The sequence below is a fragment of the Chlorocebus sabaeus genome, chromosome 18 (assembly GCF_047675955.1).
Source record: "Chlorocebus sabaeus isolate Y175 chromosome 18, mChlSab1.0.hap1, whole genome shotgun sequence".
Classification (NCBI taxonomy): domain Eukaryota; kingdom Metazoa; phylum Chordata; class Mammalia; order Primates; family Cercopithecidae; genus Chlorocebus; species Chlorocebus sabaeus.
The window spans coordinates 13,120,564-13,147,642 of NC_132921.1; the positions used below are offsets into that span (position 1 = coordinate 13,120,564).

Genomic DNA, 27,079 nt, shown 5'->3' on the forward strand with positions numbered 1-27,079 from the left:
TGAAAAAGAATAGATAAAATTAATTCAGATGAGATATTGTAGAATGGAGTTGAAACAGAATGTATCTATGCACTTTATTGAAAATTTTTATTTCATTATATTCTAAATTTCTAGATAAGTAAGCCATATAACATTAACTGCAAAGGCAATAAAAGAACATAAATTAACTTAATTGCTGAGTTTTCTGCAGTACAAAGCACCTGGGTTATCATCGAGGTTGGAAGAGAGGGAGTTGAGAGGGTGATCACAAACATGCTTTGCTTGGAACATCTATTCACAATTGAGAAATGGACCCTTCGATGTTCCCCTTTAATGAACAGTCAGCACCACATCTTTTAAACATTTTAATTTTATATGTTAAAAGCATATTTATTTGTATTTTTTAAATAAATAGTTTTCATATGCGCTCTTTGTGTTTTGTTTTATTTTGTTTTGGTTTTTGAGTCAGTCTGACTCTGTCTCCCAGGCTGGAGTGCAGTGGTGCGATCTTGGCTCACTGCAACCTGCAGCTCCCAAGTTCAAGGGCTTGTCCTGCCTCAGCTTACTGAGTAGCTGGGATTACAGGCCCGTGCCACCACAACTGGCTAATTTTTGTATTTTTAGTAGAGATGGGGTTTTACCATGTTGGCCAGGCTATTCTCAAACTCCTGACCTCAAGTGATCTGCTGCCTTGGCCTCCCAAAGCGCTGAGATTACAGGCATGAGTCACGGTGCCCGGACCATATATCCGCTTTGCAACAAGAATATCTGATGCTCTCTGAAATCCTTGTCCTCAAAGTTTGGGAACAGACCTACTGAGATGCTTTCTTGTTATGACCCCAGGGTAACAACTTTTTCTTTTTCTTTCTCCCTCAGTTTCTGGAATAGACCTTCAAATGTAATATTTTTATACCTTTCTGTGTCCCTTTTCTTGAGTACTTTTATAACCAAAGTTTTATTCCATAAACAAGGTCTCCATCTCTGACTCAAGCCTTATAAAAGCCATTTAGAAAATCGTCTGTGCACTTGCAATAATAAAATATGATTCTGACACTAAGGAAAGCCAACGAAAGAAATAAGAAGTACAGGCCTCCCTTCCTTGTTATCTTTCTTTAGGCAGTTTCCTCACATCTGCTTAAAATGTACAAACTGACTTAATGTACCCTTTCTGTTCAAAAAGCTGTAGCCTTCTAGATTCTGAAAACAGCATGCAGAATATTTCAACAAGTGAACAAACAAAAATCTAAACTAAATTCAAAGGGCCCTGCTGGCATATCTGCCTATCACCCATTTTAAGTCAAAACCTAACAATGTAAAGATCATGGGAAATGTAAAATAAAAAATACTCTTAGGTTAGAAGATGTTCATTTGTGTTTTTTCAAAACACCATTTTCTGTGTAATCTTTTTGAACTGATGTGAGGACATATGTTTTCAAGTCATTTGGATAAATACCTAGAAGCTCAATTGTTGTAAAGTGGATGTTTATCTTTGTGATAAGATGTCAAAATTTCTTCCAAAGGAGCTGTACAATTTTTCATACTCAACAGCAACGAATGAGAGTTCCTGTTGCTACAGCTCCTTTGCCAGCCGTTGATATTGCCAGGATTTTTGAATGTTAGCCATTGTAACAGGTGCATAATGATATCTCATTGTTGTTTTAGTCTGTAATTCTCTAACGAAAATACAATTGAGAGTCTTTTCATATGCTTATATTCTATCTGCATATATTCTATGGTGATGTGTTTTTTTCAGATTGCTTGTTTAATTTTTAAAAAATTGAGTTGTTCATTTTTCTGTGTAATTTTCAGAGTGTTTTATAATTGTGAATCTTAGTCTTTCGTTATATTTATTTTACAAATATGTTCTCCCAGTTTCTGTCTTGTTATTTGATTCTCTTAATGTGTTTTTCATACAGCAGAAGTGTATCATTTTAATAGTGTCCAAATTATCGAAATTTTGAAAAATGGTTTCTGCTTTTGATGTTAGGTGTAAAATCGAATTGCCAAATATGAAGTTACCTAGATGTTCTTTTCCTCTTTCTTCTAAAAGCTTTTTAGTTTTGAGTTTTATACTCAGGTCTATGATACATTTTAAATTAATTTTTATAAAAGTATAAGGTCTGTGTCTACATTCACTGTTTTGCATCTGGATATACAGTTGTTCCAGCACCATTTGCTGAAAAGACTCCTTTCTTCATTGATCTTTCTTTGTTCCTTTATTAAAACAAGTTGACTGTATTTGTTTTGGGCTATTTCTGGGCTCTATATCCTATTCCATTAATCTATGTGCCTGTTCTTTCACTAGCAATATGCTATCTTTGTTTCAGTAGCTTTTCATGAGTCTTAAAGTCAGGTGATATCTGTCTAACTTTGTTCTTCAGTATTGTTTTGGCTATTCTGGGTGTTTTGCAATCCCACTTATACTTTAGAAAAAGTTTGTCAATGTCTACAAAATTGTTTGCTGGGATCTTGATTAGGATTCAATTTATATAAAACATTGAGAAGAACTTACATTTTAATAATTTTGAAATTTTTAATCAACGAAGACAAAATATATCTTCAGTTATTCAGATCTCATATTTTTCCAGAGTTTTGTAATTTTTCATATGTATTTTGTCAGATGTGTACATACCTAAGTATTTCTCCTTTTTATGATATTGTAGAGGTTGGAGGTTTTGTTTTTTATTTTGAATTCAAATGGTTTATTGCTGGAATATAAGCAAGCATTTGACTTGTATATTAACCTTGTATCTTGTCATTTTCTATAACTGCTTATTAGTTCTGGAAGTTTTCTTTTATTGCTGCTTTGCCATTTTCCACATCAACAATCACATCATTTCTGAATAAAAATAATTTTGAATATGGGACAAGAGACCAGAATATTGAATAGACCAGCATACTCTGAACAGATCGTCTAAGAGAATGTCCTGAGAGTGGATGGAGAAATGACGCAGACACCAGGGATGAAGGAAGGATGAAGGAGAAGGAACCTGGCTGGGAACCCTGCCTGAGCTGCTGAGCTTTGGGACTTGTTCCTTGCCCTGAACAACCCCTAAGGAAGGGATGAGTGAAATAACTGTGGAGTGGCACACTCTTGTCATGAACCTCTGGGATCCTAGCTGCAGAAGATCCCACAACCCCCATTAACATTTGAATTGACACGAGTAATTGCCCAAACAATCAGAAGAGATGGAGCCTGAGTCTGCGTGGAACCCACAGACATTTGACACAGGGACAGCTGCAAAGTACCAAGGTACCTACCCTGCAGAGGCTCTCCATATGCCTCTAAGAGACTCTAACCTTTGTTAACTGTCAGACTTAGAGAGAGCAGGGCTGTCTTTCCAGTAGGACCAAAGTGAGTCTGATTTGCACATCCCCTTGTCTACCAGCCTATTCTAGAGTCCCTGCTTGGCCACACCCTTGGGAGCCAGCACACAGCACAGCTTTCACTGCTCTTCTGGAGTGCTTTTGGCAGCGATCATTGCAATAGAGCTTTTAGCAGCAGCCTCTGCTGTCCTGCTGGAGTGCTTTTCTGGTGTCCCTTAGCACAGAATTTTTGCTAGTAGCCTGGGAGCGTTTTGTCCCCAGTGCAGCTGGTGCCTGACCTCCAGGAGCCAGGGACAAAGCTACCAACCCAGGATTAGAGCATGCATCCCAGGAGTGCTAAACTGAGACTTGTCCCTCTGAAGCATCAAGAAACAGAGTCACACGACTAAACCCAACTTACACCATACTCAAACCCTTAAGAGAAAAAAAGAACATAAAAAATAACAAGCTCCTTCTAAAGGACAGCAACTTCAAAGGATAAAGGAACATCAGCCTTCACAGATGAGAAGAAACCAGCACAAGAATTCTGGCAACTCTAAAATCCAAAGATTCTTTTTATGTCCAAATGACCATACTAGCTTCCCAGCAATGATTCTTAACCAGATTGAAATAATTGAAATGACAGCCGTAAAAGTTAGAATTCCAACGGCAAGGAAGCTAATGAGATACAGGATTTCCAACAGAAGAAAACCAGCAAAACCACCTAAGAGCTGAAAGATGACATAGCCATTTAAAGAAAGAACAAAATTAAAATTCTAGAGCTGAAAAATTCACTACAAGAATTTCATAATTCAATCAGAAGTATTAACAGAAGATGAGGCCAAGTTGAGGGAAGAATACCAGAGTTTGAAAACCACTCCTTTGAATCAATGCAGACAGACAAAACAAATACAAAATAACTTGAAAAATTAACAAAACTTCTGATAAATATGACATTATATTAAGAGATCAAACTTATGACTTGGCATTCCTAAAAGAGAAGAAGAGAGAGTAAACCACTTGGGAAAACGTATTCCATGGTTTTGTGTATGTACCACGCCATGGGTGTACGGTACATATACACCATACTACCCAGCCATAAAAATGAACCAAATTATGTCCTTTACAACAACATGAATGCAGCTGGAGGCCATTCTCCTAGGTGAATTAACTTAATATAGGCACAGAAAACAAAATATGGCATATTCTAACATATAAGTGGAAACTAAACATGGTACATGCATGCCCAGAAAGATGAGAACATAGACACTGCAGAGTATAAGAGGGGGAGAGGGTTGAAAACCGACTGGATATAATGCTCACTACCTGGGTGATGGGATCATTTGTATACCAAACTTTAATGACATGCCATTTACCCATGTAACAAGCCTGCATATGTTCCACCGTTCCTCAAATAAAAGTCAAAAGAATAAAAAGTAAAAGAAAAAAATAAATTAAAATCCTCAAAACTTATCATTCAGAAAAAAATGTGGTTTTTTCAGTATGTATACCTTTTATTTTATTTTATCTTCTTACTGTATTACCTAGGCCTACTCTCCATTACTTCATCTGCATTTATTAGTTGAAATTGTATTGTAGAGAAAAACTTTCCATTGTAATTTATTTAGATCATTATGGATTCAGCAATTCCTATTTTATTTGAGGGCTTTTAATTATTTAATATTGTGAGCTGATAATTACCCAACAGACCACTGAGGAAAATCATTTATCAAACAATACCAAAATTAGTAAACTTTCAACAAAAGGGAGAAAGACATATTGGCAAAGTCTTGGTATTATACAAAGAAAGTCAGGAGAAGATATTGATATCCTTTTATGACCAAAATCCAGCAATTTGAAGACATATTTTATAATTTCTAGAAATAGTTAAGGTTAGGGGAAGTTTATGAAAAAATAGCTTTGGATTGATAAACACATTAACGTGAAGATCTTGAAATGAGTATTGATATCAAATTGTTAGTCTCAAAAATTAGGCAACATTTTACTCATTTTTTACTTATTTTATGTATGTATAGATGCATGCATTTCATTGTCTCAGTATAGTTTAACAGAAAAGTATGTGCAATCCTTATATTGTTGAATATAGGTAGAGTAAATTATGTTGGTGTTAATTCTCACTATCATTATCTATATTGATTATCTATCAAAGTTCCCTTTTTTGGACAGTAGGAAACCTTTTGGGCTAGCCTTTGTGTTCCTTTAATACATTATGTGTTATTTGTATGTTTTATATATCCTTCCCCAGCATTATTTGTCACTACGTGTCTTCCTGGAAAAACAGGTGGTCTAGGCTTATCTTAAACTTTCCCTGCTTCAGCTCTGGAATCAGCCATTTCTCTGGGGATCCCTGGTCCCCTGAAGGGGAGAATGACATTTAAATTTAATGCGTGAGTAGTAGATATGCTCATAGGTATTGGGGTGTTGTTTCTTTAGGACCTCTACATGGACAGAACCAGAGAGTGTGACATTTACACCTATTTATATCTCTTTATTTGCCAGCCTATCTAAATATCACAAGTCCACAAGAATATCTCCAATTCCAAATCAAAGCACAAGTGTTTATTCTAGTTTCCCTCTTTTGTTCTGTTGTAACTTCTTCTCCCACAGTGAAGGAACTGCTCCCCTTATCCTCACCATATTTCCCTTTTTATCACTGTCACATAAATTTCCACCTCAGACACCTCTTTCTGGGCCAATGCCTCTGGCCCCTCTACATAGATGTGCTTCTTATCTTTTTCTGGCTTGATATTTCTGCTTGTGGTCATTACATATGACTTGCATGAATGACCTTCTTACCTTTTCCAGGATCTGCACCCCGGAAAGAGCTGCCATTGCTCTCCCTTCTCCCCCGACCAATGCTACTATGTAGATGTCTGCTTTGCTCAATCTCAAGGAATATTTTCTGAATGGAATATTTTAGAAAGACAGAAAGGAAGTCAATAATAGAAAAAGAAAGGAAATAAGAGGGAAAGAAAGGCAAGCAAGAAGACAGGAAGGGAAGAATGGAGAAAGAAGGGGGTAAATATTACTTTATCTTTCAATAAAATATTAATTTGAGCAGGTTCTCATGTATTTTTTGGCCTTTCAAGTTTTCTCTGATAGAAATGCCATAGTCAGAATGTGTGTACTTTTTGCAAAAGTTCTTATATATTCCAAAATGTAGATAGTAATCTGCTTGAATTTTTACATATTGTGTTTTATAGGATATATATTGTATTTTATAGAGCAAATATCCTCTCCTTATCTGTTTTCTTATTCCATGTGATTTTTTTTTGCAGAAAAAAACATAAATTTTTATGTAATTTAATTTATTCATTGTGGGACTAATAGTTATGTTTCTGGAAATTTGTCTGGAAAGTTGTTGCCTAACCTTAGGTTACAAAGACATTGTCTTGGATTTCATTACTTCAGTTGTTTGGGATTTCATATCAGTTTTATTCTTCATCTTCTAACGGACTCTGAGAGGGAAAAAAAGCAAAGGATGCTGAGAATGTGTAGTTGTTCTTGTCCTAATAAAACCTGGGAATTGGTTGTGGACTCTCCTGAGGGAGCTGTGGCTTTGCCCGCAGAGTTTGGCATGGGCCTCAGGAAGGAGATTTCATTGTTATGATCTGTGAGTAAACTGGGGGCTGGTGTTCCTGCAAGTCCACCACGTATACAGAGGATTCTGCAGTGGGGAGCAGGCAGTAAAGCCGCAGATTCTGTGAAGTTTGTAATGTCTTCCCAGTGCTCACTCTCATCTTCCAAATACTGAGTGTCTGAGGTGTAATTTATTACATGGTAAAGTGAATATTTGTTTCTGCTGTTATTGTTAAACTTGTATAAAAGTTTCAAAGCTATTAATTCTCTCATTAACCACACTGTCTTGTTAGTGTCACATACTGACGAAACTGCATTGTCTCTAGGGAAGATGAGATTTGTTTTTAGTGCAGTGGTTACTTGAGCAGTGAGCATTGAGCTGATGTTTTATGATAACATAGTGAGATTTATTTTCACTACAAAATGTTAAATTTCCATATGTCTGCTATATTGTAATTGAATGTGTTGTATAATCAAAATCTTTTATGGAAGAACACTCTATATTATACTTACGGAAAGTATGATTGTCAACATTTAAAAAGCATATTTTCCATCATTGTCTAATTTTCAATTAGACAAATATTTTCTTTTATCTTTATTTCATCTTTATTTGAAAGGAAGAGTCTGAAGTTTGCACTCTTGGTACAGAACTTTGTGATTATCCTGAGGATATACTCCAGTAGGTGCTTATATGATACTCCTAAGATTGATACATGACCATCCAGATTTATATGATTCAGAAATTGACGTATAATATATTTTAAATGTTGTTCCCTTATCCCTTTATTTTGAGTAATATTGGTATGTTATTATACAAACGGTATTTGAAAGTAAAATGAATTTGAATTTGAATTAAAAATCTAAAATAATCAAATTTTAGAGTAACATAGAAGTTCAAATTAAAGGCTGAAAAAACAATAACTGGAATCTGATAAAGACTAATGTATTAAAGGAAGAAGGCACAGCGAGAACATTACAAAGCTACCTACTGGAGTGAAAATCTTGGAGCCTCCCAGTAGCATCTCTTTAGAAAGTCAGCCAACTAGCTGTGCTCTGTCGGTCTGGCTCTTTTCAACTCTTGTCCATCTTGTTTCAATAAAAAATGTGACTGGTTTCTGGACTTATTTCAAGTGCCTTTGAAATACTGAAAATTAGAACATTCTGTAATTGCTCTCTCATTTCAGTCCATTTCAATCTTCTGCAATCCATTCCAAGTCTAGTCTTCATGACTTTTGGAATAAAGAGAATTCTGATAGCAAAAAGGTAGCCTTGCTTTTACTCTTAGTGCCATGGCCATGGTTCAGGGTCATGATTATTAATTTCAGAGATGGTTCCTTATTCTATCTTCTTTTCCAAACCACAAAAGATGTAAACCACATAAGCTATTAGAAAATACTATCTTCCCATGTTTCTAGCAGCTATGCACAGATCCATGCAAATATCAATTACATTTGTCATCATTCTGTGTGTTCTTTCTCACTTCTTCATTTATTTTTCAGAGTACAAGAAACAAACAAGCTGGCTTCTACTTACGCATTGCTCAGTCCTGTGCTCTATTGTTCTTTCTCTCTGATCATCAGTGTTAAATGATGATAGTTGGAAGTAATTACATCCCACTCTCTCCTTTGGCCAGAAAGCAGTTTTCAAATTGGGAACAGCTTGAAAAACATTCACCATCACACAAAAACCACATCTCAATGATGCCCCCTGGATATCAGTATTAGACATCTTCCCTGGCGCTGCTGAGGGCAGCTCAGATTATCTGGTCAACCCTTGCATGTCCATTAACATATTGGCCACACAAATACTGTTCATATATCACACTTCACCACCCAGATCAACATGCAGCTCCTGGAATTCATCCAGATTACATTATCGTACCCCCACTCTAAATTTCTAAAAAGGTTACTGCTGGTAACATTCTTTAATACCTGGTGCTCTACTTACAGGTGTAAGATGTCTATGCTAATGATATGCCAAGAATTCCGGAATAAATGCTGTTTCTTAAAGATCATTACGTACCCTAGAGCTGAGCTATTTGTAAAGGACTTTTCAGAAAGTATCACTTAATACATTTTAAATTGGATTTAATTGTACCCAGGATACATGGTGTTTTTAATATCACTCACCAGGAAATAAACTTTAAAAGTGGGTTAACAAATGAAATGCTCGCGGCAGTGTTAATTTCCCCTTTCCACAGGCCCTAGGCAAACTCTGCTTTTAATCATATTTTATTGTGCTTGCCTATTCATGTCTGCTTTCCCTGATGGGCAATGCATTTCTTGAAGACATGGGACTGTGTCTTTCTTCTTCCTTTCATTTTTCTGCTCCTCTTCCCTTTCTTCGTATTCTTCTTCTTTCTCTCTCTTCCTTTCTTCCTCTCTCTCTCTATCTTTCTTTATCTCTCTACTCACACATATAAAATATATGCACATCTGTTTATATTTATATATATCTCTAGTCCACACCATAGCACATTGCTTATATAAATTTGATGTTTTGTTTTTCTTGAATACATTATTCATTTAGATTTTAAGCCTTATACTAGATATTTAAGTTTTTACTGTGCATTTAATCTGTCACACTTTTGTTTGCAATGAAGAGAAGAGCCAGTCAGTAGTACATCTTTATTAATAAACAGAATGCACCTTTGCTTCTCTACTCACCATGATAACCTGAGTTGGAGAACCTGACAAATGATAAATGGAAAAAGTGATGGCCATTTTTGTTGTTGTTTTCTTTCTCCTAAGGCTGTGGAATCTAGAGATAACCACAAGAATATATTGAAAGTTTTATTTTTTCTTTAAAGCTCCTTCATTCTGCTTGGGTGTTTTAATGTCTTCCTAGGGAGAAAAGATTACCAGTCACTCCTCTTTATCTCTTCATTCATGTTAACAAATGCTTACAGAATTCCTATTGTGGTCTAGGCATGATTTCAGTCCCGGAGGCAATGGCTAGTTTATTAACAAGAAAACAATGTCTTCTGCTGGCAAGGAGAGTCCAGGGCAGTCGCAACCCACACATTACTGTGCCTGTTTCTGAGGTCAGTATTTGACATCAACAAATATCAGCTCAACAAAACAGTTCTTTGAAGTAGTTAATAGTATCCATATTTCACAGATGAAGAAACTGAGTCAAAGAGAGTTTCCAAGACTGGAACATGACAAATGTCCAGCCTCCCTGATTTAGCTCCTAACCAGAGGAGGTAGTGTTCTGTTGTGTTCTGATTTCATTCATTAAATGACAAATCTCTAGTGAGGTGGTTGTTGTTCCTTGTAGGCTGCTCTATTTTTTTTTCTTTCTTCCTTTTTTTTTTTTTTTTTTTTTACCATTTCTACCTCCCTGGAGTTGAACTAGTTTATATTTCTGAGTTGGTACTTTCTTTGGCAAATCTTTCTCTTTTTCCATTGTGTTGTCAATGCCTACCTTGTAACATATTGGAAATATAGAATGAATGAAAACAAACAAGCAAAAATACCCCAAACATTTTAATGAACACAAGGATTTTAAAAATACATCCATATCAATAGATACTATAATAGAGCCACAGGAAGGGCAAAGCAAATGTTAGTCAGATACATTAATTTAAAAAATTATGAATTTTATTGCAATAGTATATTCTTATTAGAAGAAAGAAACGAAGGTACACCATATACACACAGTACTTCATTTTATTCTCACTCAACCATGTAATGTTGGTGTTATGACCCTTCTTTGCCTCATGAGTAACTTGAGGTTGCACAGATCTTTATGAATTTTAAAAAGCTTCCAATAAGAATAACAACCATGCCTCAAACGTTTCAGTATAGCCGGTGTTTATTAGGTGGTTTTAAGACTCAGGCTATGCAGTCTTCTTAATATCCCTTTTTTTCTAATCCGACTTTCCTTTATTACTTAGACAGGTGCTCTGTACGTAACGGTTTTCTGTATGCTGCTGAAGCATACAGTATTTCTACCATATAAAGGTAGAAGACATGTTACATATGTGAAAACTTCTGTTCAAAGCTCTGATTCTTGGGAAATAAAAAGAAATAAAAACATGTGACCAAAATGATAAAAAGGGTCAAATTATTATATATGTCTCCTGATCAGGTAACATTAGTGAGTATGTTTGCTTCCCCACGTACATGCAAAAATTGCCTCATTTCTGCTATGCAGTTCAATATGAAGCATAATCAACCAATTCAATTAAAATGGAAATAATATCAAGATAAGGATGTTGAGCAGCTATACGCTGCTTGAACTTGAATATACTATGTTTTCTGTTCAATCTTTTTTATATATATTCAGCACTCGATCAGTTCACATTACGTCATTCTCAAGCAGAGTGAAATATTTTATACTTTGTCAGAAACATCTCACAGCCTTGCGACACTCATAATTCTTTGACAAATTTTAAATAAAACAATCAAACTACCACCCTTCCATAGCATCTCTACTCACAAATTCTCTACATCTGTTCAGCAATGTTGACACACAGACTGCTGCTGCCCAGCTAGAAATAAACTTTCTGTTATCCTTTCCAAAATAAAACTGCTTTTCATTTCCATTGATTTTAGCTACTAGTTTATCAGCTCTTTTGTAACTTGGATCAAAGTAAAAACAATCAAATGTTCTATTTTACATTCCATGTGTCTTTATCTGAATAGCATGATGAGAGATTAATATCTTGATAGATAGCTTTATTATTTGAGAATTCCATCATTAGAAAAGAACCAAAAACTGTTCCAAAAACCCCAACATAAAGAAACTAGACCTCTTCTGCTTAGTCCTCTTTTGTTTACATATTTTTTTCTATTGTATCACTTCTTTTGTGTCCCCTTTTTCCTCAGAGTTTCTACAATAAATAGCAAAGAGATTATTGATGAGAAATTTCAGTAAATGTGAATGTGGTTTTCAACTTTTGCCAATTCTCATTCAAAAAACCTTATTTCATCTGTCAATTTCTTTGCATTCCATTGCCTGCATTCTGATATAAAATTTTCTGAACTCAGGTACATTTATATCTTTATTGATGTTCAAATGAAGTCTAACTTTTAAACTTGTATCCAAATATTACTTTGATTTTGCATCAAACTGTGCTTCTGGTTTAAACGTATCCTTTACTCAAACTATACTATTTATTGTTCTTGACTTTTCCTAAACTAAATTGAATGATCCTTTTGCTTCATTGCTGTATTTACATTTTACAGATGTATTTGTATATTATTGCCATTTCCACCTAGATTGCAAGCTCTTGGACCCATATCATATCTTCATCTTTTTATCTCCCAGAAGGTCTTTCACCTTCATATAACCTGTGAGAGATGTTATCGTCTGATGTTGACACAAGGATTTAAGAAAACCTTATTATCTACTCACTGGCTGAGATTTTCATAAGTCAAATGAGAATCAGAATTGAATTATTTTATATTGACTTATGACTGCAATGATCTAGGCATTTTAACATATTTTTATAGGTGGGGAGTGAGATGTATCACCTCAGGACCTCACATACAGAGAAGTCACACTGAGATACAATTTTGCTACTATTTGTCTCAGGTGTTATATTTAAATAATATTGCTGCAGAATGTCTAATGTATATATAGAATATATATATATATGTATATTCTTTACTGGTATCTTATTTTTCTAGTACCCTGAAGTTTTGCATTTAAGGTATTTAAATGAATCACATAAATAAAGGAAAATGCTAACACTAAGGAAATTATGAGAAATAAAATTTGCACATGTAAAGGTAATACGTAATATTTCTTAGTGTTGTTAGAATGGAATAAAATACATTTGACTTAACGATGCCAGAATATATTGCTGTAGGAGATGTAAGGCATACTTACTTAAACTGTGTCAGCAATACACATCCTGTTTGGAAATAACCATGGCCACTCATGCATGCCTTTACATATGTCAAATGGCAAAGACTAGGGTTGAAATATAGCAGGGATATTTATGGTCGCTTTAATTGCATTTTCCTATCTTATTTCAGGGCTGTCATGTGTGGAATTGTGAAACCACAATGGCTTTATAAAGTAATGATACATTCTGTCTAGGTATAGGGTAAAATTTTAAAATGTTTTTTGCTGAAAATTGAAAGACATGATCTCTTTCTTAGTAATAATTTGGGAATTTTTATTTTTTTCACTTACTTTTTAGACTTTTAAGGAATTTTTTTTAAACAAAATGATATTTAATACTCACCTTAATTCAACCTCGCTGTTAGAAATAATTACACTTAATAGTTTGCAATGTGTTCTACCAACATTTTCAGTACATCTCCATAGACGTATACACGCACACACACAAGTAATTTGGGAATGTATTTTTTTTTACATAAATTGAGTTATAGTATATGTAATATATGTGATTTGAAATCTTGAGTTAAAATATATCATGAAGAACTTTCTATTTTATTACTAATATTTTATTTAAACATGTAATTTTCTATATGTATAAAGAAATATATTGCGATTTATGTTAAGTATCACCTATCAATGGACATGACGTTGACGACAATTTAACTCATTTTAAACAATGTTTTACTATATATATTTATACTAATATTTATTCTTACAGATAGACTTACATTTGGTCAGAGAGATGCTCTGAATTGTAGTTATTAATTGAAGCATATGTATATTTTAAAATTTGATAGAAAACAGCAAGTTGCCCTTTATAGTGATCCTAATCAAATCTTATAGCCACCAAAAGAGTAAGAAGAGTGTTCCCGTACATTTTCTACCCAACTTAGGCTGATATAATATTGACAACGTTGTTAATTTTGTTATTTTTGCAGAGAGATTGAAATCTCTAAATTATATTTTAATTTCCATTTTTCTTGAGCATTTTCAGTTTTGTCTGAACAACTTTTTTTGTGGCTTGATTACTAATTTCTTTACTCATTTTATAGTAGTTTTTTTTTTTGCTTTTTGTTACTGAGACTATCATGGATATTAATCCTTAAGGGAATCTGTGGTTTGTCAAGTAAAGTTTTACATAGTTCCTTTCCATTAAAAAATACACTGTGGTTTATATTTCAGTACTTAATAGTAACATGTTAAGTATAAAGTCCGATATTCTAACTGAACATATATTTTAAAATAATTAGAATATTTTATTAATTCATTCATACAACAAATACCTTTTTATGTAACAGACACATTTCTGTACACTGCAAATAAAGAATGAAAAAGGCATGGACATTAACTTCAAAGAGATGTCAGTTTTGTGAGGAACAACAGAATTAAGCCAAAAATTAACACACAGCTATTGGGTGGAGGCTTCATGGACTTTAATGAGACTGTGTAGAAGAGACACATAACACAGAAGGATGGAATGGGGAAAATATGAAGATTCAGAAAGACATTGTAAAGGAGGTATTTTAGCAGAAATACACTGAACATACACAGTATGATATTTTACCAACTCTGAGAGCAGTTTGATACCTTGTAATTCCTCTAATAAATAATGATTATGTTTTGCAATTATGTATAAAATAAATGTTTATTATCAAAGTGCTAAACTGTTTTTCAGAAAAATAAGAAGTTGTATGAAACGACTGCATTCAAATTATAACAAAATTTCTATAAGTGAGTTTTACAATTCAACTATTTTTAAGTGACCCCCAAATTTCAGCAACATTACCTCAATTAAAAAGTCACACATGTGTTTTTATTGTTTTCTTAAATCGTTGGGAAATTTCTAAGTGGTGAAGTAAAAGATGTGTACAACTAATTGGAAGAAGAAATTTATAGCATGCATAAGTGAGATAAAGGGAAATGTGCAATATTTGATAACTTTACCTCATTTCACATTTATTTTTTGATTCTAATACTTTAAAGAGGTAATATTAGAACAAATAACTTTTACTAGAACAAAGAACTTCGCTAGAATAAAAAAGCCTTTTTATTCAGTCTTAACATCGAAGGTTATTTCACCAGACTCTTGTTAGTATTAACAGTTATAAATGTATCTGTGGATTATTATCACTCGTAGTGGTCTAACACTTCTAGGGAATAGGAGATGGACACATCATATTATGTATATTACCTGAATGTGTGCATTCTTTTGTTTGTGAATATATTTAAATGAATCTGTAACCTTTCAAATTTGTAACAGTTAATTATGTGAGGAGCAGAAAGTGATTTATGTTTACTGATATAGAGCTATGATATTATTTGGTATTCTACTTATGCCAAGTTTTAATAGGAAATTGAATTCAGAAAGATGCTATTGCACATTTATAGTCTTGATGAAATGATTTACTACCAAAGAAGAAAATAATTTTAGCTTTAGTTTGTTTAAAAACTAAGCACCATCCAAATAATAAGTCCAGAAAATTATTTTATTCCCTAAGAAGTTAACATCCATGGCAACATGTGTAATACTAATAAAACAGAATTACAGGAATAGCTCATGAAATGGGGCAGGGAAGTCAATCAAATCAGGAAATTCAGACCCCATGTGCATTACCCTTGTTCCCATATTTCCTTATTCTTATTTATACTTTTTAGGTCAGTGATAAATTTTTATTTTTATTTTTTTCTCTCCAACTTTTGTTTTAGGTTCAAGTGGTACATGTGTAGGTTTATTATATGGGTAAATTGTACGTAGTGGGGGTTTGGTGTACAGAAAATTTTGTCACCCAAGTAACCAGCAAAATGCCCAATAGGCAGTTTCTCAGGCCTCATCCTCCTCCCACCCTTCACCCACAAAGAGGCCCAGTGTCTATTATTCCCATCTTTGTGTTCATGTGTACTCAGTAATTAGCTTTCACTATTGAGAATATGTGGTATTTGGTTTTACATCCCTGAATTAATTTGCCTAGAATTATAGTCCAGCTCCTTCCACGTTGCTGCAAAGGTCATAATCTCACTTAGAAGATCTGTGTAGTCTTTCACGGTGTGGATGTACCACATTTTCATTATCCAGTCCATCACTGATGGGCCTCTAGGTTGATTTCATGTCTTTGCTAATATGAATAGTGCTGCGATGAACATATGAATGCAAGAGCCTTTGTAGTAAACAATTTATATTCTTTTGAGTACATACTTAGTGATGGGATTGCTGGGTCTAACGGTAGCTCTATTTTAAGTCTTTTGAGAAATCTCCAGATTGCTTTCCACAGTTGTTGAACTAATTTACCTTCCCACTAGCAGTGAATAAGCATTCCCTTTTCTCTGCAACCTCGCCAGCATCTGTTATTTTTTTTACTTTTTCATACTGGTCATTCTGACTGGTGTGAGATGGTATCTCATTGTGGTCTTGATTTGTATTTCCCTAATGATTAGTGGTATTGAATGTTTTCTCACATGCTTGTTAGGTGTTTGTATGTCTCCTTTTGAGAAGTGTCTATTTAAGTCTTTTGCCCATTTTTTTTAAATGGGTCTGTTTGTTTTTTCCTTGTTGATTTGTTTGGATTTCTTGATATTAGACCTAAAATGGCCATACTGCCCAAAGCAATTTATAGATTTAAGGTTATTCTTATCAAACTACCAATAACATTCTTCACAGAATTAGAAAAACAAAAATTCTAAAATTCATTTAGAACCACAAAAGAGCCTGAGTGGCCAAAACAATCCTAAACAAAGTGAACAAAGCTGGAGGCATCATATTATCTGATTCACACTATACTACAATGCTACAGTAGCCAAAACATCATGGTACTGATATAAACCAGATACACAGACCAATGGAACACGTCTGAGAACTCAGAAATAAAGCTATACCCTACAACCATCTGATCTTTAACAAAGCTGAGAAAAACAAGCAATAAGGAAAAGGCTCCGTATTCAATCAATGATGCTGGGATAACTGGCTAGCCATATGCAGCAGGTTGAAACTGGACCCCTACCTCTCACGATATACAAAAATCAACTCAAGATGTGTTAAAGACTTAAATATAAAATCTTAAACTAAAATCCCTAGAAGAAAATCTAGGGCATACTATTATGAACATCAGCTTGGGCAAAGACTTCATGATGAAAACACAAAAAACAATTGCAACAAAAACAAAAATTGACAAGTGCGACCTAATTAAACTAAAGATCATCTGCACAGCAAAATAAACTGTCAGCAAAGTAAACAGCCAACAGAATTGAATAAAATATTTGTAAACTATGCATTCAACAGAGCTATAATATCCATCTTTCTTTTTCTCTTTCTTTTTTATTTCCACATTTTTGGGGGGGGATGTGGTCTTACTGTGTTGCCCAGACAGGAATGCGGTGGTCTGATGAGAACTCACTGCAGCCTGGAACTCCTGGGCTCAAGTTATCCTCCAGTCTCACCCTCCAGAGTAGCTGGGACTACAGGAACAGGCTGCCACACCTGCCTAATTTAAAAAAAAAAAAAAAAAAAAAAAAACATAGATATAAAGTCTTGTTATGTTGCCTAGGCTAGTCTTGAACTCCTGACCTCAAGTGATCATCTCACCTTAACGTATTTCTTTTTCTGAACAAATATGACCTGTTGGCAACGTAGAGCAATCTGTTTCTTGTAGTCTTATACTAAATTGAACAATAAACGATTTAAATATAGTATATCTGTTTGTTAGAATGTAAAAGATTAAATTAATTCAGGCAATTTATTAAGTAGGAGGTTATAATTTTCAAAGAAGGAATACATTTGAATTAGAGATAAACTTTGATAAACTCACTCCACCTCAAAAAGCAAACTTTTAGAAACAAACATTTGAAATCTTTGAGGAATCGTAACTTATGTAACAATCAAAAAATTTCGACTTGTGTTACTCTTAAAATGTTTTTTTTCTTTTGAAGATAGAGACCTGAATTAATTAACTAAGTAAAAGTAATAATATTTGAATCAGCTCCTATGTCTTTTTCAAAAGTTTGATTTCATAATTATTTTCCCAATGTTTGAAAGATAAATCATGTTTAATATTTCCTGGCAAATTAGTCATCACACTTCTGTTGGATTTGGGTTTTATTTTCATCTTTTAGGTGCATAAATCACACAGCTTATTAGTTGGAGAACCTTTCATGTCTTTAATCAATTCTGAGTTTGAAAACTCTGAAAATGAATCAGATTAGCAGATTTACTTTTAAAGATTTTAAAAATATTCTCCTGTAAGGAGGATAAGTGGAAAATATGGTCATTTAACAATGATGCAGTCAGAGAACTACGCCTTGTTGAAAAATGTGTGCCTTGGTACTTTGGAATGTGTGTGATAAACAGCCTGACTTCCTCAAAGTTGTACCTATGCCTGATGCTTTACCTGAATTAGAAAGATTAGTGGCATTGCCAAGCATTTATCATCATTAGAGTATTAACATATTTCTTAGAGTGCCCTTAAATAACAACTGAAATCTACCTAACTTGCATACGCACATAAAAAAACCGATGGCCACTCCTTGTGATCTTTAAATTATTCGGAAAAATATTTGTGTCAAACAAATTGAAATAAGTGTAAGAGATATAGTTTGCCTTAATTCATTTTAAATTTAAGATTAGAATATTATATGTCTTTCACATGTTCTCTAATCATTTATTTCGTTTTAACGTAGATTGAAATCATGGAAGTTTTAAATTTAGAAAATATCCGTGGTAGTCTAGCAGAATTTCTGAACAAGCTCTGTAGAACCCTGCGGGTTAAGTCCTGTAGGGGGTAAAGTGTGAGTATGGTAAAGAAAACAAGATAGAATTCTGCCTGGTTTTAACCAAAGAAATGCCTCTTTCTAATTAAGGTATTATCATAGCAAATATCAAAAAAAAAAAAAAAAAAAAAAAAAAAAAAAAACAAAAACCTGAAGAAACAAACAAAGCTTGAAAACTTGCATAGATCAGACTCAGTAGTTCTCAATCCGGCTGTGCATTGGAATCATCCGGGAAAGTCTCACTTATACGTGGGAGCTAAATGATAAGAACTTAACGAAGACAAAGAAGGATACGAGACACTGAGGTCTACTTGGTGGCGAGGGTGGTAGGAGTGAAAGGAGCAGAAAAGATAACTATTGGGTTCTGGGCTGAATAGCTGGGTGATAAAATAATATGTGTGACAAACCTCCGTGATACGTGTTTACTTATGCAACAAAGCTTTGCATGCACCCCTAAGCCTAAAATAAAAGTTAAAAACAAATAATAAGACTCTTATCCAGTTTCCCGCCCATAGACATTCAAATTTGACTGGCTTTGTTTGTGGCACAGACATTACTATAGTTAAAAAAATTAAAATATATTTGTAATATGCAGCCAGGATTAAGAACTAATCTTGCCTAAGCTTTTTACTTTTTTAGTAAGACCAGAGAGATTTAAATAGGAAATAAAAATGTCACATATATAATGCAAACAACACAAATTTTACATACACACAAACACATACATGTACGTACAAACACACTAACTGAAATAAAATTAGTTTAGAAACTTTTTAAAAATGCATTAAAAAATGTAAAGAGCGGGGCCGGGCGCGGTGGCTCAAGCCTGTAATCCCAGCACTTTGGGAGGCCGACGCAGGCGGATCACGAGGTCAGGAGATCGAGACCATCCTGGCTAACCCGGTGAAACCCCGTCTCTACTAAAAAATACAAAAAACTAGCCGGGCGAGGTGGCGGCGCCTGTAGTCCCAGCTACTCGGGAGGCTGAGGCAGGAGAATGGCGCGAACCCGGGAGGAGGAGCTTGCAGTGAGCTGAGATCCGGCCACTGCACTCCAGCCTGGGTGACAGAGCGAGACTCCGTCTCAAAAAAAAAAAAAAAAAAAAAAAAAAAAAAAAAAAGTAAAGAGCTATGCCGGTTAGAAGGTGGAAAAAATATACCAGACAACCACTTGAGATAATTCCACAAATTGTAATTAAGGACAATCTCCTTTCTATTAAGTTTATTGTATTATCTCTTTATCATTTCCCCATCTTCACTCCTGGAACATAAGGGCTTCTGGCAATGTTTTAATAATTATTTCAGCTCTATCTTTAGCATAAGGAAAGGTGAGGTGTGTTAGAATGAAGAGACCAACCCATTTTCCCATCTGAGATTGAATGTCTTTCTCAAGAAAATAGGGAAAATTCTCGGGGGCCTCCCAGAAGTATTGTTGCTGTTCACATAATAGAACTAAATCCATTTACCATCCACTCTGTGAGAGGAACCCCAAAACTCACTAAGCAAAAAGGAAAAGTCAAGCTGGAAAATAGGGAACAGAAACCTGCCTCTCATTTTTTCCATAATTTTTTTCCATAAATACCTCCCTTACGTTTTGCTTCCAAGCAAATTCTTTGTGGGCTCCCAGATCTTTACACTAAAGTGCCTCTGTTGAATTTTACCACGACAATGTACATTAACAGCTTATCTTCACAGGTACGGGACAAAGGACGTAACTAAAAGTCATCGTCTGTCCAGCTGAGACACATGCATATCTGACTGCTTCTTATGTGATTATTTTATCTTATGTAAAAATGCAGATTGACTGAGCGCCACTCGAATGCATCATTGATTATGCCTGTCAGCTCATTTCATGTGAAAAATGCGGATTCAGTGAAGCTAAAGACTCAAAAGAATGCAACCACTTGCCTCTTTTATCTGCTCTTCCTTTTTTCCTTTTCCTCTTTCCCTTACTGTTCATTCTTTTCCCTTTAAATATTGAGGCCCCCAGGTCCTCTTTGGAAAAAGTATGGACCAGAAATAAATGTTTCCTGTGTTTATGTGTCCCTTTTTCCAAGGTGTGTTCATCACTCTGCCAAAATAAAGTTCTAAAAATGATTGAGACTTGCCTCAGTCATTTTTGTTGATTTACAACTTTTTCAGACACACAAATATTGAGCTTGTGTAATTGCTGTAGCTCTTCTGTGAAAAAGCAGCAGTGTAGACTGAGTTTCTATGACAGTGTGGGCTGTGGCTCATGGTTCCTGGAAGGTTAGCCTGATGTATGGGATACAGCAGGTTTTTTCAAACTTTAATGTAAATAGTAATCACCCAAGAAGCTCATTGCAATGCAAATACTGACTCAGTGGTGATGAAACAGAGGCTGCATTCTGTGTTTTGAACAGCATCCCAAGAGATGCCAGTGTTACTGGATTGTGGATCACACTTTGGGAGAAAAAAATATTCCAGTACAATCAGCCCAAAGACATGTGTTGGAGTTACAAACCACATCCAGGTCTATGTTCCAGTAGTGACCCACGTTCAGTGAAGTAGATATCCATACCTCCTGGAAAGAATCCTCAATCAAGAATCTTCACATTTTTATGTATAATAATTGCATAGTATCTCCAATATCATAGTCTCATTATGATCAGGCTTTAGGACGTGATGTATTTTGCACAATCTGATACCCTGAAGTACACTGCCAATGGCTGCTGATGAAGAAGTGAAGCTGATTAGTCTCGCTCACAATGACAGACATGTTTTCAGGAGCCAGACACAAAGGACAGGTCAGTGACTCAGCATTCACTCTTAGAAGGACCCTGAATCCCTATCTGATTGTTCTAGAGTGTCAGAATGGAGTTCATCTTCCAGGTTATGTATGAACCACTGAAGAATGTGACATATGGAAGAGCATCCCTAGCACAGGAGTGGTAGGTGAGGCATGTGCCAGGCGCAGGTGGCATGGAACACATCACTCATGATGACTGTGTTGCAATTCTGCTCCAGTCCCTCATCAGTCAGCTGTTCCATCTTTTGGTGGAAATACTGAGTATTAGTTTGAAGGGAGCACTGAGGTCTCACCCTTACTCTGGAGCTCCCCTGCTTTCGAGCCTAAATGAATTTGGGCATTGAGGGCAAGATGTGCCAGTAGAAATAGAATCTTTAGGTAGATGCACTTTTGAATTGTTTTGGACTACAGTGTGGCCAGAGTCTCCAAAGATCAAGTTGAGGGCTGAAGAAATAAATGTAGATGTGCTACAGAAAACTAAATAGTTAGAGCTGGAGCTAAGTCATGGGCTGAGCCTGCAGGCTGGGGTCTAAACCTCCAGCTTGGGCATCAGAGGAGAAAAATGGGGGCAGATGGTTGAGCAATACCTAGAGATATCTGGGCCTTAAAGGTATTGGTGTTGGTAATGTTCAGTACAGAAGACAGAGTGTCTCTCTGCAAGCCAATGCCACTCTCCTTATTGGGCTATGGTTTGGGTTGTTCTGGAGAATTGATCCCTCTCTCCTCATTGAGCTGACGTAAAGGACTGCAAGGAATAGAGGAGAAGGTGGGAGGGACACTCAAAAATAGCCTCAGGAAGAGGAAGGGAGGTGAGGACACACCTCGGGTGGATGCCATCAGCACTTATTCACCAAAACCATTGTTCTTTCTCGGAGCTGGGGCTTAGGTGGGATTTGGGTCTTTGAGGCTACCACAAAGGACCTGTTGAGTTGTGACAATCTCTTACTAGTATCCAGCTAAGACAGTTTTGAGCTTCACCTGTCTACTCAACACATCTTCGGTGCACTGGTTGTGGCAGTAATCAATATTGCCTGGTGATACTATCAACATTACATCTTCACCTTAGACAACCTTTCCAAGGAAGCAGTGCTGGGAGAAGGAACTCCAAGATCGTCTTTTCATGGAGAGAGAGTTGAACTCTGCTGCTTATCTTTCTGAGTTATGATGCAGGTCTTTGAAAAATTTACAAACACATTTTTACAGAATAGAGTCACTTATTTAATTGCTTGGAAATCTATGTATCAAATATGAAAGAAACTGGTTGTTATGTTTAGAAACACTATGTGTTTAGAAAAGGATCATGGAAAGCACAATGTCCTGTTTCCATATTTACTTTCTTGGTGCCCATCAGTGGATGAATAGATAAAGAAAATGTGTTATATATGTGCTATAGACTATAGAATAGTATTTAGTGTAAAAGATGAAATCCTTCATTTGCAACAACATGGATGAAACTAGAGGTCATTATGTTAAGAGAAATAAGCCAGGCACAGAAAGACAAATACTTCATATTCTCACTCATATGTGGGAGTTTTAAACAGTTGATGTCATGATGACAGCAGAACGAATAGTTATCCAAGGCTAGAAAGGATGTGTGGGGGTGAGATGAAGATAGGTTGACTAATGGGTACATAGATAGAAGGAATAAGTTCTAATGTTTGATAGAAGAGTAGGGTGACAATGGCTATGTACATTTCAAAATAGCTGGAAGAGAGGACTTGAAATATTCCCAACACATAGAAATAATCACTGCTGTAGGTGATGGATACCTTAAATACACTGATTTGGTCATTATGCCTTCTATGAATGTAACAAAATATCACTTATACCCCATAGATATGTACAAAAAAAATGTATTAATACAAAATTAACAAGCGTGGTTATCTCAGAAAAAAAGAAACATTGTTTCCTCTAATATTCTTAAGTCTGTATTGATGTGACACCTTATACTTCATAATAATAGTACCTCTTATTTTTACCAGAATTGGAGAATACAATAGAAGCTATGATCTGTTGACTTTCTCTGGATTAAAAACTGGGATTTCATACATAAAATAAGTGACCAATAAGAGTCAGATTATAAATAGTATGGAAAGATGGTTTACTGTTAACTAGCGAAGAATATCTACATCCTTTATATATCAGGGGTTTTAGATAAGTTCTTTCATATTTTGTGCTTTGAGTTATAATTTTTCTTCTTCACTGTTCATGAGGGAAAAATCAGCTCCTATAGTAATATCAGCACATTTAGAAATGGGACCTAAGAGAAAGATTAATATACTTATGCAGTGTTGAATTTATAATTTGATTATCTGACATTATTATAATATCTATTGCTACCTACAATAAAAATGTAGGTTGAACCATATACAATTGTCATTGTTGTGAGTCAGATAATGGTTGGCTATATTAGTAACTGTTATCCACTAATTCCAAAGGAAGACTGCAGGAAAACATAGATCAGCTATGTGGTTGGTAAGTGAAAATGTCATTTTGCAATCCATTTGACTTTTAAAATATATGCTGATTCACTGTTATGCAAATTGACCACCAAAAAAAAAAAAAAAAAAAAAAAAAAGACCTTAATGTAACTCAGTTTCTATGGTTTCCTTGGTGGGACATTAGAAGAAAATGACCTTGCTTACTCAGCATCGCATTAAAATGTTAACAAAATACTTTGCATACTAACTGTCAATAAACAGAGCAGCATGTCTCTTTAATCAGTGCCTTTTGTGCTCTTTTTTCAGCGGATTCTGGAGAATTCATTATCACCCTTGAAGGACCCGTACTTAGGGGTTCTGGAATCTGGGACCTTGCCGGAAAGACATGGACAGCCCTTGAAGAAGAAAAGAGGCACAATAGGGAAAGAAGAACACTCACCAAAATCCCTCTAGGATTTTCCCAGTGAACCTTGAGAGTTATCACCCAAGGTTTTCTGAACACTAACAGATAGTACAATCTTGGTTCTCTATAAATCTCGATAAGTCTCCAAGATACAGTGCTGTTCTGGCCTCTGCATAATTTTTATTGTTCTTTTGAACCCAGTGGCTGTCATTCCAACTTTCTAAATAAAATATTCTTCTCAAAACCTTTAATGGGCTTTAAACTATAATCCATGCATGATAATATTCCTCATTTATAAAAATTTTCATTTAAATATATTACTTTCATGCTCTTTGTCATTTATAGTTATTTTTCACAACCTTAATAATTCACTCTGGGAATTTTTTATGGTCTGATAATGATGATTCAGAGTTGTTAGGGTAGCTAACACTCATATTCTTAACAACTGCTAAGGTGTTTCCTTATTAGACTCTAATGTTCACACCGTTGTGTTTTATTACCTAAGTAGTGAAGTAAAAAATCAGTGCATAACGCAATTCGACAGCTTCATAGGTCTTAGGCAGTGAAGCTCTGAAGATGAACATTTTCAAGCTTAGGAAATTTTTATTCTATTTTCAGAAAGAAAAAGTTCTCATAGGGACAAAGACCAACTTAGTGACTAAATGAGAAGAAAATGTTCTAAAAACAGAGAATGAATGAATTCCAGGGCTCCTTATCATATCCTAAGTCTGTGGCTTTTAGCTAGCATTGAAGGTGGAATAAAGGTGACAACTGGTAAAAAGAGAGGATAATTTTCAAAACTGGAGATTTAAAATTGGCCATTGCTTTCCCCCAATACATTAAAAACATGAATACATATTGGCAGCTCGCTAGGTTTACAGTGGGTCAGATTAGCACGAGGTCTGAGATGTAAAGAGTTATTTCCCATCCACAGGAAGTCAAGAGCAAAGTGGTTAGATTTGCTGAAGCAACCGCAGTAAAACAGAACCATCTCTGTGGCCAACTGGCACATTACGGTACGGTTGCAAGGAATGGATTACTGTGCCAGGTAAGATAAACACTGTGGAAAAAGTAATTTAGGCCAAAATTGGAGAGCTGCGCAGGCCTTTCCAGCAACATGAAGCATAAGAGTGCTTTCTGCACAGAAAGAGAAACGTGTCGATGTACAGTGCTGGGTGGTGTGTGGTGAGAAGGGCACGTGGTAAAAGATGAGGGGTTGGCACAGATACTTTGCTAAATATTTTACATTTAATATGCCCTTTAATTCTAACAGTGATTCTGCAAAATAGAACCACATTGCCTCCATTTGCAGCAAGGGAAACAGGCTTAAATTCTTCACATCATCCCTTATACTAGAATAGTAGATTGAGTCCAAATTCCCAGATGCCAGGGTCTTAGTCCTTAAACACGAACTTGAATCATGAAAGCTCTCCTGTGACAATTAAACAATATTTTTTCTTGCCACAGGGCTGGAAACCTGTAAGGTTTTATCGCTGCAGGTCAGCAGCTCTGTAAAGAGCTGACCAGTAAACATTTTAGGATTTGAAGCTACATATGGTCTTTCCATTTGTAAATTCAAGTTGTAAGTTCTCCTCCTCTTCCTCTTCTCCTCCTTTTTCTTCTTTTAGTCTATAAAAAACATTCTTAGTTCATGAGATATACAAATACAGGCCATAGGCCACTTTTGGCTTGGGGGTTGTACTTTGCCAACCAGAAGGATATCCTGGAAGAGCTTTGAGTAGAGGAGAGAAAGGATACAAATTCTATAATACTTTTATGTAATACAATACTTTTATATAATAACCAATCATGCTTTAAACATGAAATTCTTAATAAAATGCATCTATGCTAATTACATATTTTTGAGATTGCTTTTAATTTCTAAATCTGGTTAGTTAGATTTCTTTTTCCATATTTTGGGTTTGACACATAATGACTAATTTTCTGGATCCATGTAATGAGAATTGAGACCTTGTCCACTTCCAGGCTCTATTCTCATCTGGTGAGTTGGAGTGAGAGTTGAAGCAATAAATAGAATGGAAAAGAGCTCTGTTGTCATGGACGCCACATGCTGGAGCCACTTTGTTCAGTAGCCACATGTAGATATTTACATTTAAGTTAATTAAAACCAAGTCAAGTTACGCATTCAATTCCTCAGTCATACCACATTTCAAGTGCTCAATAGCCACGCGTAGCCAGTGGTCATATACTAGAGAGTGCAGAGGGATTAATCATTTTGTTCTTATAGAAGGTTCTACAGTGTAATGTTCTAGAGTATCCAATGAAAATGTGTTTTTGAAATTGTTATTTCATTGCAAATTGTGTACCATAAGTGAATTTTTCATAATAAAAGCTGCTCATTTCATGAATCAAAATATTTCCTAGGCAAAGATGTTTATGAAATTTTGGTAAGGATAGATTAGTCAAAGCGACAATGATTCACTTTAAATTGACTGTTGTTTTCAATTATTTAGCTTAGAGACAAAAACACATTTGCAGCTTTGGACAACTCACCCTTTCCATGCTTAAGTTTTTCTGGAATTATAACAAAGATGAAATAGGTTATTACATAAAGAGTAAAACAATAGTAAATAAGTTTGAGTTATCACTGCTATTTTTTTTCTGTTGTGATCTTACATTCACTCCTCATTTTATCAAATAGCTCTCAAATTGGTTTACTTTATTTTTTCTCCTATACAGTCTCTGCTTCAAAGTTTTAAGTGTTCTCTAAATCTAAGGTCTGTGGATATAATGAATAAAAATGTCACTCTAGAAATTAAAATTGACATAAACATGAATTGTTATCATTTTTTAAAATTAATAAAAGCTTTTAATTTGAATTTTATTTGGTGATATTTGTAGATGCTCAGGTGGTTGTAAGGAATAATATAGGGAGATGCATTATGCCCTTTATCCTATTTCACTCAGTAGCAGCATCTTGTCAAACTAGGGTACAATATCACAACTA

General features: G+C 35.1%; 1 protein-coding gene across 1 annotated transcript in view; it reads left to right on the forward strand.

Annotated features, from left to right (window-relative positions):
- The window catches only part of DSEL (dermatan sulfate epimerase like), a 290,760-nt gene extending 266,375 nt beyond the window's left edge, over window positions 1-24,385 (forward strand). The window contains exon 5 of the transcript XR_012089289.1: window positions 24,015-24,385. The gene's annotated coding sequence lies outside the window, so the exon portion shown is untranslated. The remainder of the gene's footprint in view (window positions 1-24,014) is intronic.
- Window positions 24,386-27,079: the final 2,694 nt, after the last annotated feature.